This window comes from Pseudorca crassidens, chromosome 7 (assembly GCF_039906515.1).
Source record: "Pseudorca crassidens isolate mPseCra1 chromosome 7, mPseCra1.hap1, whole genome shotgun sequence".
Classification (NCBI taxonomy): Eukaryota; Metazoa; Chordata; class Mammalia; order Artiodactyla; family Delphinidae; genus Pseudorca; species Pseudorca crassidens.
Window position 1 is genome coordinate 10813362 of NC_090302.1, and position 16493 is coordinate 10829854.

The 16493-nt window shown below is 37.3% G+C and overlaps 1 protein-coding gene and 1 long non-coding RNA gene across 4 annotated transcripts in view; one reads left to right on the forward strand and one right to left on the reverse strand.

Annotated features, from left to right (window-relative positions):
- The window catches only part of LOC137227458 (uncharacterized), a 38723-nt gene extending 24991 nt beyond the window's left edge, over window positions 1–13732 (reverse strand). For both annotated transcript variants that reach the window (XR_010944861.1, XR_010944860.1), the window contains exon 1: window positions 13403–13732. This is a non-coding gene — a long non-coding RNA (uncharacterized lncRNA). The remainder of the gene's footprint in view (window positions 1–13402) is intronic.
- Window positions 1–16493, forward strand: part of NR6A1 (nuclear receptor subfamily 6 group A member 1) — a 209713-nt gene that overhangs the window by 72286 nt on the left and 120934 nt on the right. The window lies entirely within an intron of this gene.

Below are 16493 nucleotides of genomic sequence, written 5' to 3' on the forward strand. Positions count from 1 at the left end.
TGTAAAAATTCATTGAACTGTACATTTGAGATGAGTGTGCTTTACTTTTTACACTGGAACAAACACAAATTTTAAAAAGCTAGGCAGAAGCTTGGTTTAAAAGTTTGAGGGGAAGCATAGGGCTCAAGGACTTGTGTTAAGAGACCATTTCTAGTTAATGACTTGGAGTTAGTCACTTAACAGAGGCCTTAAATTATAACTTTTTAAAATTTACAGTAAAGGGCTAGAAGGAGTCACACCAAACCAATAATACTTTGGGTCAAGTGTAGGGTTGTGAGAGAATTGGTGGGGTTTTACCTTTTATTCTGTTTAGTACTTCTCACATTTTGAGTTATTTTTCAATAATATTTTAAGCATGCTTTTTTAAAAAGCAATTTTAGTGAAGGAAATGTTAAGTAAGTAGCATGACAAGTAATAGTGAAAGATACTTGAGGTCAAGTGGAACTTCGGTGCCCTGCAAATCAGATCTCATTTAACCATAGTTATTTTACAGTTCAGTAAAACAGCAAGAGAATTGCTCAGAGGTTGAATAGAGCAGAATGTCAAAATAAAACAAAACAAGCCCTGGCCTCCCATTTGCATCTTAAAAAAAAAAAAAAAAAACTGTGGTAAAAAACACATAACGTAAAATTTATCATCTTAACTTTTTAAAAATACATAGTTCATAAGTGTTAAGTATGTTCATATTGTTGATCAACAGATCTCTAGAACTTTTTCATCTTCGAAACTTGAAACCCTGTATCCATTAAACAACTCCCCATCTTCCCTTCTTTCAACCCCTGGTAACCACCATTCTACTTGTTTCTATGAATTTGACTACTTTAGATAGCCCATATAAGTGGCAGTATACAATACTTATCTTTTTTTGACGGGCTTCTTATTTCACTTAGCATAATGCCCTCAAGTTTCATCTTGTGTTGGAGCATGTGACAGCCTTTGGTCTTTACTGCCACTATTGTGGTCAAAACCATCATTTTTTTCATCTGAATGATTGCAGTAGCCTCAGTATTCTCCTTGCCTCCAGTCTTGCCCACCTCTAATTTACCTTCTACCCAGTGGCTAAATGCAAATTTGACTTTAAAACTTGATGCCCTGACTGCCGTTAAATAAAATCTAAATGCTTTCAGCTGACAAAGGCTTTCACTATGGGGCCCTAATACACTAGTTCCTAAATCACATCCGTTTCCTTATTGCTCCCAAACTAGGTACACCGTTTGCTCCCAAGCTAGATACACATCTTAATTTTTTTCTTGATCATACTGTTTCATGTTCCCAATCTGTATTTGTTGACAGTGAATCATGAATGAATCATGACTTTTAGTGAGGCACTTTGTCATTTATGACTCTCATTCAGCTGTATGAGGGACTTAGTATTTTCCCATTTTACAGCTGAGGCAACTGAGGCTCAGAGAATTTTAGTTAGAAATTCTTTGATTAAACCCATGTTTTCATACTGTCTCTGCTTTTTCTCTACATTTTACTGCCTGCCCAAAATTAAGGATCTTTTCTGGTGAATTCTAGTTATCTGTTATCAAAAGGTAACCATGAATTTCTAGGAACTATTAAAGCAGAACAAGTGCCTTAAAATAATGTTAATGATAATTTTGCTTTACTATTTACAACAGGCTTTCACATTCACATATAATAATCCAGAGATGCTGTTCTTTTAAGATATTATATATCCTTTTAAATAACATTACAATATAAGCATAGAGCATTGGTGCAATGGACACTAGTCTATTTTAGCAAACACTGAATGTATTTCTCCAAATTAGACTATATTGTTTATACTTAAGTAAATTTTTAAGAGAGATTATATAGTTATTTCTACTTTTTCTGGAGACTTGAAGCCTAATAAATAAATGATATCTAGCTATTTTTAAAAGTTCCATGCATAGTTTAGACTGCATACTTGCTGACATTCAGAAATCTATTTTCATCATATGTAAAATTACATCGTACTGTCCCATATTCTTGTGATCCTGGAAACTAGTTCTTTTCAAAGTTAGAAGCAGAAAAAAATTTATCTAGTCTTTGAAAGGAAAAATTTTAAAGAAGGAAAAAGTCCCACCAAACCATAGAAAATCAAACTGCTATAGTGAACTGAGCAGTTCGCCTAGGAACCAGTCGTCTGGACTGTGCTGTTTCTTAGCAGTTTTGACAGTGGACAAGCTTTCCAAGCTTCAATATCTTCATCAGTAAAATAGGTGCTAATAACAGTACTGGATTCTTTAGATGGTTGTGTTTATTAAATGACATGTTTAGAAAAACATTGCACAGGTTCTGACATGTAGTAGACCCTTGATAAATGTTATTTGCTATTATTTGGGGAGGGCGTATTTTTGAAACATATTAGGTATATATAAGTATCAAAGTCTTAGCAGATGGGAAGCTTTACCAGAAATCTGACCTTTCACACTGAGCTGATCAGCTTTCATTTTTGGACCATGCCGTTACTGTGACAATTTCTCTTCTGTGTGATATACATATTCTCAAATATCTGCAGGAAACCTGGGGCATCATTTTCTCTTAAGGAGAAATCCGTCTTGTCAGACTGAAATTAAGCAGGATTTACAGGGAAAATTACAAAGAAATGAAAACTGATAGTAATTTTATTAGCTATTCTGTGGGAAGTAAAAGTTTTTTTTCTTCCTGTCAGTGTTTGAATTCCTCTTGACTGTAGGTACTTGGGTAAACATTACTTTGTGCTGGTATGAGGCCATGTAAGTGGAATCTGTTCAATTGGATTTTACTGACATTGGGCTTTTTTTTGTCTTTCTTAAGAAATTTTGATTTTTAAGTTGATTATTCAATACAGTGTGTGTCCTCAAAGGTTTTCCTTTTTCTAGTTAAGGCCTGAAATATTTAATGTTTCAGCAATTAGGCAGGGCAAATGTTACATGATGTAAGAGGGCCAGATTGGGAAGCATACTAAAGGCAAGCTTTTTGAGGAAAGAACTCTTTTTAATGACTTTGGATCTCTTATACATAAAAGTACCTGAAACAAAGTTGTCATTCAGTAAAGCTTTGTTGAATAAGTGATATTATTGGTTATTTTCTTGTCTTGGTAAGAATTTATAGGACTTCCCTGGTGGCGCAGTGGTTAAGAATCTGCCTGCCATTGAAGGGGACACGGGTTCAATTCCTGGTCTGGAAAGATCCCACCTGCCGCCGAGCAACTAAGCCGGCGTGCCACAACTACTGAAGCCCACACACTCTGGGGCCCATGTGCCGCAGCTACTGAAGCCTAGAGCCCGTGCTCCGCAACAAGAGAAGCCACCGCAATGAGAAGCCCGTGCACCGCAAGGAAGAGTAGCCCACGCTCACCACAACTAGAGAAAGCCCGTGTGCAGCAACGAAGACCCAACGCAGCCAAAAAAAGAAAAAAAAAAAAAGAATTTATAGTAATTTCTATTATAAATTTGGGAAACCAAAAATTTATATCCATAGTTAATACTCTTTGCTCACTCCTAAAATTTGAAAATAATTCAGGTGTGAAAATACTGATTTTGTGCATTTTAATTTATCACCACAGTTTTCCATGTTGTTTTTCTCGCAAAGGTGGGATTAATTCTTGATTCATGTCATTGTTTCCAAGTAATGAACACATCTACAAGATAGAGTGATTTGATTTGATTTGTTTTTACTTCTGAGATTTGGGGAGCCTAATGTTCAGCTTCCCTGTATCCTGTTGGAAGGTTTTCAAGATTTCTGTCAACTGCCTATCATTTTCAAGGGTGTATAATTTATCTTACTAGGGAGTTTCTTCTATTTTCTTGTCCTTATTTCACTTTGAGTTTTCCTTTAGAACTCTTCTTTTTTCATTATTGAAGAAATGGAAACCTTATTATATTTGGGTACCAGCTAATTATGTATAGCACATTCTCAGTGTTATGAGCTTAGGGTGAGACAGGTGCTATCAGTTCCTGTTAGTAGGAGTGTAAATTGGTCAAACTAAAAAAATTATCAGAAATGTAGTTAGTGATTTCTGTATAAATATGTTCACTAAAGTATTACTTATAATAGAAAATAACTAGAAACCACCTGGATATCTAAAAAAAATGTCATTTTTACAGACTTTTAAAAATGCTTTTAAGGGAACAAATTAGAATATAAAATTGTATATAAAGAATTGATTCCATTGTATATGAACTACACCAAGATATTAATAAGAATTTTCTCTGTAAGTGGGGTTATAGGTGACAAATTTTCTTTACATTTTTTTTATTATCCAAATTTCTGTATAGATCAGGTGTTAGGAATATAATGACAAAAACTCCTGGTATTTTAAAAATCACTGATAACTACAAAACAAGACTAGAGGGAAATTTATTGACAGTGGTTATCTTTAGATAGTGGGATGATGAATAACTTTTTTTTAGATTATGAATAACTTTTTGTCTTCATATTTTTTGTGCTTCTCAGTCTATCTTCAGTAAGCATACTATTTTTATAAGATGAAAAAATAAGTTATTTTATAAAGTATATCACTATAGTCAACCAGGAATTTTCTTTCTCTATGAGACTTCCATAATGATCTTTAGGGGAAAGACATACTTTGTTTGCCCTGCTTAATGGCTTTGGTAGACTTGAGAATACAAATCTTTTTTTTTTTTTTCTCTAGTTGTGGCGAGTGGGGGCTACTCTTCATTGCGGTGTGCGGGCTTCTCATTGGGGTGGCTCCTCATTTTGTGGAGCAGGGGCTCTAGGGCAGGCGCGGGCTTCAGTAGTTGAAGCACACAGGCTCAGTAGTTGTGGCTCACGGGCTTAGTTGCTCCGTGGCATGTGGAATCTTCCCAGACCAGAGATCAAACCCATGTCCCCTGCATTGGCAGGCGGATTCTTAACTACTGCGCCACCAGGGAAGTCCCTCCAAATTTTAGTTATGTTTCTTCTATACAATTTCTGATTAAATTAACTGAAACAGTAATACTGCTGGAGATAAAGTGCTCTACCTTTTGAAATCTGTGTGAGTGCAGTGATGCATTTCACCATTAATATCCCAACTTCAAAGTATTTTTCTCACAGTATTCTTGCTATCTTGTGTTTAGCATATACAACCAGAAACTTCAGTAATCAGAAGTAGCAGTTGATCCATTAATGGATCTTGCTCTGCTTAGCTCTTAACGTCTGAAATAAATATTTTAGGTATACATAAGCCTTTAAAACCTGTTATTTTTTTAAAAAAACTAGAGTGATTCTCATATACATGGATATAAAAGCAGAATGGATAATAGTAATATCCGCTATTTGTAAAACTTTAGCTATGTTTGTCAAACATTTGTGGTATTCCAGGCACTATGCTAGACGCTGACAAACATATTTTTCACAGCAGTTCTTTGAAGTAGTATTATTTTCCCTTTTTTCTCCTAGAGGAGGTATCTAAGGTTCAGAGAGGCAGATTTGTCTTGGGTCATGCAGTCAGTGAGTGCTTAAGCTGAGACTGGATTCCAGTCTTTGTGACTATGATGCTTGAAGGACAGGACCTTTGTCTGGTTTGCCATTATATATTCAGTGCCTACAACAACGCTTGGCATATATACTAAGCATTCAACAGATAGCCTTTGAAAGAATGAACTATATACCTAGAAGCTTTTAAGTGGCCAAGCAGAAGAGATTGTCTGTTCTAGTAATATAGGATTATACATAGAAGTGAGCCTGATAAAATGTAATGCTATTAGAAAGCCAAATGGAGATACTTCTAACAAAATCTAGGTCATAGTAACAGATGACCAGATTGGGAGCCTCTTTTTTTTTTTGCAGTACGTGGTCCTCTCACTGTTGTGGCCTCTCCCGTTGCGGAGCACAGGCTCAGCGGCCACAGCTCACGGGCCCAGGTGCTCCGCGGCATGTGGGATCTTCCCAGACCGGGGCGCGAACCTGTGTCCCCTGCATCGGTAGGCGGACTCTCAACCACTGCGCCACCAGGGAAGCCTGGGAGCCTCGTTTTTGATTTAACTGTATAATTTGTTCTGAGTACATTTGCCAGCTCTCTTTTCCAGTTGACCTTGCTATTCAGTGAACAAAGGAAAAGCAAAATACACATGATATTGGGTCCTTGCCGGTGGGGAAAAAAAAATCTGTGTGGTAACCCAAGTTCTGTAAGTGTCAAGGAACAAGAATGGGAATTTCTTGATTGGGATTTGGGTACTGGGAGCCTCAGATTCTGTGGAAATAACATTGTGCCATTGTGGTATATGGAGATACTTTATTGTTAACAGCAACTTCTTATATAGTCCTATGACAACAAAGACTAAATGCCAATTGGAAGAGAGGTTAATATTTAGGTACCTCATAGACATGGTACTAGTTTGTATGATAAATTGTTACAGAAGCCCGGTTTTGACTCTAGCCCTAGCCCTGCCTTCTTTTCATGTTTATCATCCATGTCTGAAATATTCTTGGTTGCTAAGAGCTAGCTGAGTCATGGGTTGAGCACTAGCTAGCTGTGTGGTCATGATGTCATAGCATGCGCCATTAAAGGAAATGGTAAGTGCTAGGAATTTAGTCTTAGGGAAGGGGGTGAAGGAAATATGTATCACACCTAATGCTTCAGTGTATCACGGTCTGCTCCTGGATTGTTTTTCTATGTTCAGACACCCTTTACTCTTTCCCCTCCAGAAATTTTCTTGTTTTTAATCATCATCTGTCAAAAGGAGACTGAATTTTTGTATGAGATAGTGGTTTGCCACAGATCTGAGTAATGGTCACTGTGAAACCACCCTATGTTTGTTTGAAGGTGTTGGGTTGGCCAAAATTTTTGTTCGGTTTTTCTGTAAGATGGTTCTAGTAGCACTTAGTTGTCTTTAACCTCATTCAAAACGATTTTGTTAGCTTATAGTGTGACAGCTGTCATATCAGCGTGCATTTAAAAAAACAGCTTATCAAAATTGGTGAATTTTTATGTAGCCATTTTAATATTAAAGATGGAAAAAAAGCAACATTTTCAGCATATTATGCTTTATTATTGCAAGAAAGGTAAAAATGCAGCTGAAATGCAAAAAAAGATTTGTGCAGTGTGTGGAGAAGGTGCTGTGACTGATCAAATGTGCTAGAAGTGGTTTGTGCAGTTTTATGCTGGAGATTTCTCGCTGGACGATGCTCCACGGTCGGATAGACCAATTGAAGTTGATAGCGATCAAATTGAGACATTAATTGAGAACAATCAACGTTATACCACGCGGGAGATAGCCGACATACTGAAAATATCCAAATCGAGCGTTGAAGATCATTTGCACCAGCTTGGTTATGTCAATCGCTTTGATGTTTGGGTTCCACATAAGTTAAGCAAAAAAACCCTTTTTGACCATATTTCCACATGCAATTCTCTACTTAAACATAAGAAAAACATTCCGTTTTTAAAACCAATTGTGACGGGTGATGAAAAGCGGATAGTGTACAATAATGTGGAACAGAAGAGATTGTGGGGCAAGCGAAATGAACCACCACCAACCACACCAAAGGCTGGTCTTCATCCAAAGAAGGTGCTGTTGTGTATATGGTGAGATTGGAAGGGAGTCCTCTATTATGAGCTCCTTCTGGAAAGCCAAACGATGAATTCCAACAAGTACTGCTCCCAATGAGACCAACTGAAAGCAGCACCCGACGAAGAGCATCTGGAATTAGTCAACAGAAAACACATAATCTTCCGTCAGGATAACGCAAGACCGCATGTTTCTTTGATGACCAGGCAGAAACTGTTACAGCTGGCCGGGAAGTTCTGATTCATTCGCCATATTCACCAGACGTTGCACCTTCGGATTTCCATTTACTTTGGTCTTTACAAAATTCTCTCTCTCTTTCTTTAAAATTTTTAAATTTGTTGTTTTTTAAAATATTTATTTATTTGGTTGCGCCGGGTCTTAGTTGCGGCAGGCAGGCTCATTAGTTGTGGCTTGCCAGCTTCTTAGTTGAGGCGTGTGAGCTCTTCGTTGTGGCATGCATGTGGGATCTAGTTCCCTGACCAGGGATTGAACTCGGGCCCCTGCATTGGGAGTGCGGAGACTTAACCACTACCAGGGAAATACCACAAAATTCTCTTAATGGAAAAAATTTCAATTCCGTGGAAGACTGTAAAAGGCACCTGGAACAGTTCTTTGCTCAGAAAGATTAAAAAGTTTTGGGAAGATGGAATTACAAAGTTGCCTGAAAAATGGCAGAAGGTAGTGGAACAAAACGGTGAATACGTTGTTCAATAAAGTTCTTGATGAAAATGAAAAATGTGTCTTTTATTTTTATTTAAAAACTGAAGGAACTTTTTGGCCAACCCAGTATTTTGTTTCCATAATGGCTTGAAATCCATTAAGGTCTTTTAGTTTACCATCTCTCTTTGCTTGAATCAAACGGAGCTGAGGGTGTACCTTCTTTCGTATTCTTATGAACTATGTTAGTTCAGCTTCGAAGGATGGCACGGCAGTTTCTCCAAATCATTGGGTCCATTCTCAAAGTTTCTGAACTCAGATCCCTACCATTTTTTAAATGAGATGGCCTCTAGCCATGGTTATCTCAGTTAATAGCTTATCAGCTCCAAGAGGGCAGCTTCTGTATCTATTTTGTTCATCATTCAACCTGGGTCTAGCACTGTGCTTGATAAATATTTGAATACCCTCTTGCAAATCGAAATTGCTGCCTGTCGTTTAGCCTCCAGTATAGATATGTTTTTTGGATCACCACTGGTAACAAAGACTTGGAAGTGACTTTGTTAAAAATCGCCTAGCTAGATAGTGGCAGAGCTAAAATTTCATGTCATATCTAATCCAGCCAGTTTCTGGGATTATGAACCTACCTTTTCAGATTTTACACTGTACCACATTATCTCCCCTATAATGTTGTTCTGCTGTTTGCTTTGGAAAATCTCTTGCCTTTCGTACTCTGAAAAGATTTTGTGGCACGTTCAACATTTTTCAGTTATTTGGCATCATCATTAAGAAACACCTACTTTTTCTAGTTTCTGCTAGATTACTTTCAACTTTAAAATGAGTCTACAGATGTAGTACAGATCTTGCCTAGGAATTCCTTCTATGGCTTTGGTTTTATTTTATTTAAAAATTTTTTTATTGGAGTATAGTTGATTTACAATGTTGTGTTAGTTTCAAGTGTATGGCTTTGATTTTAAAAGACATGAATTTTCTTTCCCATACCTGCAGGAGGCTATTTTAATTTCTTAGTCATAGGCAATATTAGAATTTTCATGTTTCTGTTTTAATCACCAAGAAGAATTAGTAGAAAGCTTATTCCAAAAAAGTTTCCAGGAAATATTATTTCTTAATTTAAGAAAAGGATTCTTATATATGTAATAGCATTAAATCAGTATCAGTATTAAATACACCTCATGATATTAAAATCTGATATTCCACCTCACTTTTCAAATGATAATTTTCCTGTATTCATTCAATCAGTTCATCTAATATTTCTAAGACTTTGTGAGATTCTTTGTGCAGTGTTGACAGCTTTCATCTTCATGTTTGTTTTAATTAAAATTTAAACAGAGAATGGCCTGTACTATAAAGCAGCCTGGAACCCTTCTATTTCCATTCTCTGTGTTTGGGAAGAGTCTCAGACAATGAATTGAACCTCAAGCCCTTAACTGTGTTTTTACAGAATCGACATTTCCAGGGTGTTTTCCAATGTGCCAGGAGCAGTTCAAGATCTTTTATATATATGATCCTTGAACCTTAAAACGACTGTCAGGAAGGCATTAATATTCGTGGTTTATACATGAGAAGTCTGAGACAAAGAGAGGAAGTGACTTATTCAGGATCACATAGTAAATAAGTGGCAGAACCAGGATTCCAACCCATGTGCACTTGACCCTAAGACCCAGTTTCTTGCATCTAGCAGGCATAGGATGGGTTGAGAATGCATCCAAATTGAAGGACCTCATATTCATGTTTATCATGTCTGATTATTTGATGGTAGATTTGGAGGTTAAGACATGTAGTCATAACACTAAATGCCATTCTGGAACATTTTAATTACTCTGGCCACTGCTACCTGTCTGCTGCTACCGTCTTAATATTCTTCATAACCTTTATTACAGACCAAGGAAAAAAATGAAACCTTTGTTTTCAAAATGCTTTTTTAGACATCTCTCAAGTATCATAGTGCTAGCTACCTTGTCTTGTCGTTGTATTTTTTGCTTAGAGATCACTTTCTTTCATGTCTAGCTGGATGTGCAGTTGAAAACAGGTGTTCTGGATATAAATATGCTCTAGATCAATACTGTCCAATAGAACTTCCTGCAGTTGGAAATGTCCAGTTTCTGCATTGTCCAGTATAATAGCCGCTAGTTACGTGGGGCTGTTTAGTGCTTGAAATGTAGCTAGTGCAACTGTGGAACTGAATTTTAAATTTTATTTAATTTTGACTAAATTCAAATAAAAATAGCCACATGTGATTATAGCACAGTTTGAGGTAGTAATTGATTCTTGTGTTTGATGAGTAATGATAGAATTTGAGGAAATCCAATAATTAGTAGTTTAAAAGTTGCTGATTGGTTTTCCAGCAACATAAACTTTGGCATGTGTTTATCCTTAAAGGCATAGGACCAAATAGAACAGAACAGTTCATATTTCTAAAGCACTTTTTGATTATTCATGATCTCATTTGATGAGTATTTCAGGTATGATATCATTTTGGACTTGTGTTTGCTAATGGATCACAGTAGAACAAAACCATTTACAACTTTCTTGTGCAGGGGCTACTCCTGTTGAAATGGACACCATTCTGGCCCCTTGATGCTCAGGTTGAGGCTTGAGGGCCTGGACAGGAACCCATGAACTGTTTTCCACTGCTCATTGAGATTGGAGAATTATTCCTCTCCCCTCACCTAGAATGTCCATTAATTTCATTTTTTATATCTAAAGAGAGGGAAGTAGAGACAGTTTCTAAATTTAGCCAGAGAGCTATAATAATTTGATAACCAACAAAAGAAAATATAGTGTTCCTTTCTAATATTTCAAAATAAATCCTCAGGGCTTTGATTTTAGTTCTTTGTTTTGGAAAATACAACCCAGAACTCAGAAATGTTCTGTGTAAGATGAGTTTTTAAATTGATATATGTCTTCTGAAGAAACTTTTGATGGAATTAAATAGTAGATTTCATATGATATTTTGAAGAAAAATTCATTTCCCTGGAGTCTTGATAGGTTTGGTTTCATTTTGATTGTCTGGCCTTATGAAATAATTTGTAAAATATATTAATTTTATTATGTGTTACTAAGTAGCATATTTTTCTCTGTCATTTTAGTTGTAAAATGCTCCTCTCCTTTCTATCAGAGCTCACAACTAATCGACTCTGGGTGCTTTTGATTTTTCTGACTATGCCAAGGCATTGAATGAAGTTCGCTGTAGTGAGAAAAGAGAGCACATGGAACTCGTGACTTTATGTACTCCAACAATAGAGCTTTTATGACATTGGAGGTGGTTAAAAACGCTAGAAGTAGCTCTTAAACATGGCATCGCTGTGTTGCCTTTTTTTTTTTTTTTTTGTATTCTTAGAGCTGCCAGGAGTGCATCGGGCCTGTAATTTCCTGTTCTCTGAATCCCCCATCTTTTTGCAGCTCCAAGCTTTGTGTCCCACAGCCTGTGACTCTGTGCTAACAAATCGCTATTGTCCAGTGGGGCGAATGGTGGCTGGAACTAAAGAATTGCTGTCTGGTTTCTATTCAAATCCAGGTAGTGAGATATATGAATGGACTTTTCGAATCGTCATGTGAATAACGTCTGCTCGGCATGAAGGCTCAGAGCCACACTAGGAAAGATTAACTCCTGGGCTGACCACTAACATCTTTTGTAGTAGGAGGTAGAAACATTCCCAAGTATCATTTTATTCACGCTTAATTTTCCATTTCATCTTCCAAAAGTAGAGTTAGCCGTTGAACTATTTGGCTACTTTTCTCTTAAGTTTAGTGTTTCTGTTGATAATATGGAAGTTTGGGAAAATGCTAAGTTGTTTTTCTCTTAGAACACTATTTTTTTCTGTCAAAAGTTTTCTACCTTACATTTATAATGGCATAAAGTTATCTTTATAGCATACATGCAAAAATGAGAGAGAGGGAGCTGCTTTTTCCAAGAAACCAACCCTTTAAAATACTTGCCAACCATTGAAGGGAAAAATCTCCTTTTTTTCAGAGCATTCTACTTATTTGCATTTTTTCCTCCCAAAGCACAAATTTATAAAGAGAAAATAGAAACAACTTCAAATGCGATGTATTAACCAAACAAACAAGCCTCCTTCAAATTAGGAACCAACTTAAGCATTTGTAAGTAGAGCAGAATCAGGATTTTAAAAATTAGATTTGGACGCTTGACTATAATTCATAATTTCATTATCCTTGGAAAATTGTTATATTATCTTTCTCCTGTATGCCTGAAAAAATGTCCACAGGCTTAAAAAGGGCCATGCTTTTTACATTCCTTCCATATTGCAGGTACTGTGGAACGGGAGAGCCTTTTATGTTTTTTTTTGTCTTAAACTCAGACAGCTTTGTAAGCAGTAGTGTGTAGATTACAAGAGTTAGACAAAAGCAGGCGCGACTGAGAAGAGTTGAGCGGGGGGGAGAGCTTGGGGCACTTCCTGTCACTCAACACATTCCAGATCACTAAAAAATTTCCACACCCTCTGCATTCCCTCTTGCCCACCCCAGATCCCAGTATTTTCTGATTACATATGTTGTGGTATTTATCACACTCCTCGCTATCACTGGGCTCTGGCAAGACTGCTTCAGAGGAGATGCATTCCTTTAGATTGCACAAAGCATAGCTGGGAAAATGGCTGGCAGTTTCAGAATCTAGTCACGATCGCACGCATGAGCACCTCACACATCCATGCCCCTTTCCCCCCTCTCCCGCCCCTGCAGCTGGCTGACCTGTCTCACCCACTGCTGGCCTATGGAACGGCCAGGACTGTCTGGTTTTGGCTCATGCCTTTGTCCATGTCTGGCTTAGTTCCTCTCTGTCTACGCTTGCCTCTACCCCCACCGCCCCAGGCAGCACAAGTGTTTGGCTACACAAAACTACAGATAGAAAAAAGGTGGTAAAAACTTCAAACTTTGCTAGATTCTCCAACAGTTTATTCTTTTGTTTATTCACTTTCTCTCTTCTTTAATACTTCGTTTTAAGAAAACAAATACAAAATTAATTATCTAAAGGCAAAGAATGCAAAGCAACCTTTGTGTTCCTTATAATAACTGACTTCATAACTCTCTCCAGCTGCGTTATGGGGTGTGTATAAAAAGCTTCTGTTCTGAGAACAAAGGAGCACGTGCAGAAATGAGACTAAAAAATCCACTGACAGTATTTCACCACACAAATTACTTAAAAGATTTTAGTCAAGCCTCTCAACAGATTCAATGTTAAAATGGTTTTTAGTTTAAAAAAAAAAAAAATTGAAAGTGCTTACCCAGTAAAAGAACCGAAGTAGTCCTGAACTGTTACGTAAGACTTTTTACAGTTGGATCTTTGTCAAAAGGGGGTGGGGGTGATGGGAGAAAGCAGCAACAACAATCAAAAAAGTTCGAGCTGCTGTGGCTTAGAGGACAACTTCTCTGTTTCCAGATAGGATTCTTGCTGTAGAAATGGAACTCCCAGCCAGCACAGCATCCTGTCCCGGTAGAGAAATGAGTTTGTCAGTAAAAAAAAAAATTAGATACTGGAACCCAGACTAGATGAGGTACTGAACCGCGCCAGATTTCCTTGCAGCCCTGTCTGCTCAGCTCGCATTGAACTATATATGACCCAGATGATGGACAGAAGCACATTCAGTCATGTGCACACTGGAAGAAAGCGGATTTGCTGGTCCCTGGCAGTGCAGGGGTTTGTCTTCTGATTGGGCTGTGCCCTGATCAGTGAAATGTGAAGCCCTCACCATTCAGAGGCCGTAATTCAGGACTGGCAGTTTGAGTGTCTGGCTGCCTCTAGTCACTGAGAGAGACTTTGAAGGTGTTGCTTTTGTTTGGTGGCATTACCCACTCAGAGGTTACTTACACCTATGTACTAGTATTAGGAACAATGCTAGCCTTCCTGAAATGCAAGAAGGAAGCCGACTTTTCCTGAATTCTGTCATCTTATTGTTGATGAACTTTGCTCTAACTTAACCCAATTATTTGATTTGAGAATTTTTGTGACCTTAACCAAGGTCCATGTCCAGACCACACCCTGGCCGTGATTTTATGGGTTTGATAAGGTAAAAATAAAGGTAACATTTGACTTTGAAGCTTCCTAGATGATACAGATTGCTCTTAATGAAAATTGGATGGATGGACAGCAGAGAAGTTAACTTTTGGATTTTGGAGTCTTTGAATGTCCTAGGAAGAAACTTTATCTCTTATCACCTTTGTGAAGCCGTCACTCTTATCCGAGTCCTTAGTCACATAGGGGACTGCTGGGACGAAGCTACCAAAGTATAGGATCCCACTGAACTGTGACATAGGCTTTATGCAAGATAGGCACAGTCTACTCTCTCTAGTCTGTCTGAACTAGGGTCCTTGGGATTATTTCCTGTCTTTCTGGGCCACTAGGAAATGAGGCCATTATTTGGACTGTCGGTTGTGACATTTTTGTTTAGTATATGAAAGTTGCTTTGTTTAATGCAAATTAACACTATTTTTTAAAAATTTGAAGCAATAAAGGAATTAGCTTATATAATCCTAAACTGGTGTTTAGACATATAAATACTGTTTTATTTTCTGCCTCTCTTACACTTGTGGAAATAAATCCATGGTCAGTGTATAGCGTCTGTCTGTTTTGCTGTAAATTCTGGGTTTGGATGTTTAAGTATTTGTAATTTCTTAGATGTTACACAGCATCCTATATATGGGGACTGCCCAGGAATTTTTCTCTTGTCTTAACCTGGAGAAGCTGGGTTGATATGCTATGGGATATAACAATGATCAAAGTCAGAAAAGAAGGGATGCACACCCTCTCTTTCTGTAAACTACAGAACAATCATTCCTTTTTTTCTTTAAGTTGTGGTAAAATATACGTACAGTAAAATTTACCATTTTAACGTCTGAGTCTGTAGCATTAGGTACATTCACATTGTTGTATAATCATCCCCACCACCTATCTCCAGAATATTTTTATTTCCCCAAACTGAAACTCTGTACCTAACATTAACTTCTTATTCCTTCCTCCCCCAGCCCCTGGCAACCACCATTCTTTCTGTCTCTATGAATTTGACTGTTCAAGATACCTCATAAAAGTAGAATCATACAGTACTTGTCTTTTTGTGACTGGGTTACTTCACTTAGCTTAATGTCCTCTAGGGTCATTCATGTTGTAGCATGTGTCAAAATTTCCTTCCTTTTTAGGTTGAATAATATTCCGTTCCGTTGTACGTATAGACCGCATTTTGTTTATCCTTTCATCTGTCGATGGACACTTAGTTGCTGCCACCTTTTGGCTATTAAGACAATTATTCTTGACCATTCTTCTTGTAATCTTGTGAGGGCTTCTTTACAGAGCTGTCTGACCCATCTTAAAAGCTATTCCATTTTATCAGTTAGAAGGGTTTTGGTATGCCTTTTTACTTTAGAGATTAACTAGGCCCTAATATCAGATTTGCTAGAGAAGGGCAGATTCTTTTCAGCCTTCTTGGATGAGACTTAAAACATAATTCTCTCTATTTATTTTTTATGGGTTTATCTTTTCCTATTACACTGTGAGCTCTTCCTGGGCAGGGACTGTAGTAAATTCCTTTTGAATTGTGCCTGTGCCTCTTGTTTAGGAAGTAGACATCAATAAAAATTAGTTGGAAAAAAATGTGAATTAATGAATAATAATAGAATAATAGCTAATTTTGTTGGATTTTTATTATAGGCAAGACACTGTGACAGATGTTTTATTTACATTATTTAACTTTCAAAACAGCTCTGAGATAAGTATTGTTATCTTCATTTAATAGATAATTTGTTCAGGACCTCATAGCATGTAAAAGATAAAACTGAGATTTGAACCCTTGTCTCTTTTGGCTCCAGAGCCATTATGCAAACTCCATAGTGAGGTGATGATCAGTGGGTTTGGAAGCAGGAGATTAAGGCTAAGCATTGATTCCAAATCAGATATTCTTTCATTAGGCATCAGGAGCTAGAGCCCTGTGATAGAGATGGTTCATGAGTGGATACTCAGAGGAAAGCTTTGCACATTATAGATCTTTAGCTGAACAACCCCTTGTTGAACTCAGTTCACAGATATTCCTGTGTATGTAAATTCTCTTAGGTTATTTTGAAAGTGCAGTTAAGTGAATGCACTAGAACAAATGAATCGATGTTCCTCATACATATATGAATGATACTGTTCTAGGTGCTAGGGTGAGTCAAGAATAAACCAGAACAGATTCTTACGGATCTTGCATGCTAGTGAGGAGACAGAAAAATAAGTTTACAAAGTAATATAATGTAAAACAGGAAACCATGCTATGAGGAAAATAAAATAGGGTAATGTGATGACGGACAATGCCTTGGGGGTAGATTTGGATGAGGGACTCCTTAAAT